The sequence below is a fragment of the Oryzias melastigma genome, unplaced genomic scaffold (genome assembly GCF_002922805.2).
Source record: "Oryzias melastigma strain HK-1 unplaced genomic scaffold, ASM292280v2 sc00425, whole genome shotgun sequence".
NCBI classification, from domain to species: domain Eukaryota; kingdom Metazoa; phylum Chordata; class Actinopteri; order Beloniformes; family Adrianichthyidae; genus Oryzias; species Oryzias melastigma.
In genome coordinates this window covers 31,780-33,789 of record NW_023417021.1, presented here as the reverse complement: position 1 = coordinate 33,789, position 2,010 = coordinate 31,780, and positions in this window count along the sequence as shown.

Here is a 2,010-nt window from a genome sequence, read left to right as displayed (position 1 = left end):
TTCATCCCTCGTCCCTCGGTTTAGAAAAGTGGACTGAAAATCGTGTCTTTGGAGATGATGGACCGAAGCTTTAACTTTTATTTACTAGCAGTGAGTTCTACAGGCCGGTTTGTATTATAAGCATGGAGTTTGCTGCTTTTGTTAAGAACGCTGATATCAAGCGGCGCTACGAGACAAAACACAAAACTTCTGACACAAATTACCCGACCGAATGAGTGACGTGGTCACGGAAAATATACGAACTGAAAGTACACTGCTACCACTATTATTTGAAACCCAAATAAGACAAATTAAAAAATATATTTATGTTTGGCTAAAAAAAATTAAATGTCAGAAAATTCTTTCCATTCTAAAATTAACCTATTTTCAGCTTAAAAAGTTCAAATTTTTAAGGTTTCAAAACTAAATATTAAATTTCATTTTTTTATTCGACTCTATTTATTTATTTATGTTTGTTTTCTAATATGAAAATTTCAGTTTCCAAACCTGTTGGCCCTTTGTGGTGGGTCTAACACGAAGGACCAAACCAAATGGATGAGTGTGGTAACTTCAGTCCTGGTGCATTCACTGACTCTGCTAGAACAGAGTTTTGGACACGGTTTGTATTATAAACATGGAGTCTACTACTTTTGTTAAGAACGCTGATATCAAGCGGCGCTACGAGACAAAACACAAAACTTCTGACACAAATTACCCGACAGAATGAGTGACGTGGTCACGGAAAATATACGAACTGAAAGTACAGTGCGAGCGTACAACACACAGACGGTAACAGCACAACAAGAGCTCACGAGTGGATGCAAGCACTAAAAAAGTCACTCAGAAATGATTAAAGAGTGTATGGAGGCAATGACAGAAACAATATTAGAAGGAAAAGAGGGACAGCAGCTTCAAGAAAAGGTCCGACAGATTCTCCTGTCGTCCACAAGAAGCTTTCCAGAGATGTGCAGGGCTATGGAGCTACACTGCTGCCAATATTATTTGAAACCCAAATAAGACAAATTAAAAAATATATTTATGTTTGGCTAAAAAAAAATGAATGTCAGAAAATTCTTTCCATTCTAAAATTAACCTATTTTCAGCTTAAAAAGTTCAAATTTTTAAGGTTTCAAAACTAAAAATTTCAATTCCATTTTTTTTATTCGACTCTATTTATTTATTTATTTATTTATGTTCGTTTTCTAATACGAAAATTTCTGTTTTCAAACTTTTTGCCCCTTTGTGGTGGGTCTAACACGAAGGACCAAACCAAATGGATGAGTGTGGTAACTTCAGTCCTGGTGCATTCACTGACTCTGCTAGAACAGAGTTTTGGACACAGTTTGTACGGGATAAAACTCTGATCTTTACATCCGTCTTGGGACAACTTCAGAATATGATAGAACAGACAATACAGACATTTTCTGATCGTAATTATCACGGCTCTAGGAGTCAGTGAAGACACTGGGACTGAAGTTATTCCACTCATTGAGTTTTGATTGGCCCTTTGTGTTAGCCACAACAAGGCCAAAAGTTTTGAAACTATATATTTTTATATTAAAAAAAAACAGTTTAAACTGGAAAAAAAATTAAACTGATTAAGTTTGGGAGTTGAAATTCTGAGTTTAAGCCTAAAAAAGAGAAAATTTGAAGTTGAAAATAATTAAGATTATTTTAGAGAAGTAAAAAAATTCGGACATTTTAAATTCTTATGGCCAAACACCAATATTCTTTCAATTTGTCTTATTTGGGTTTCAAATAATAGTGGCCCCAATTTAGCTCCATATGGTTCCAGCTCAACACCACCATTCAAAGTGCCATCTACGTCTCTGTAAGTCTGTTTTATAGTTTACCTTTATGTTTATAATGTTTTTCACACTTATGAAAGTTATTACTTTAATGTTCAATATGTGGCATTATTTGCAACCTACTTTTAAGGTTGCAAAACAGAAAATTAACATTTTAGGGATTAATTATGAATGCTTTTTGAGGTACATTCATGTTACCTGTTGCACTTTAAGTGACAGACAG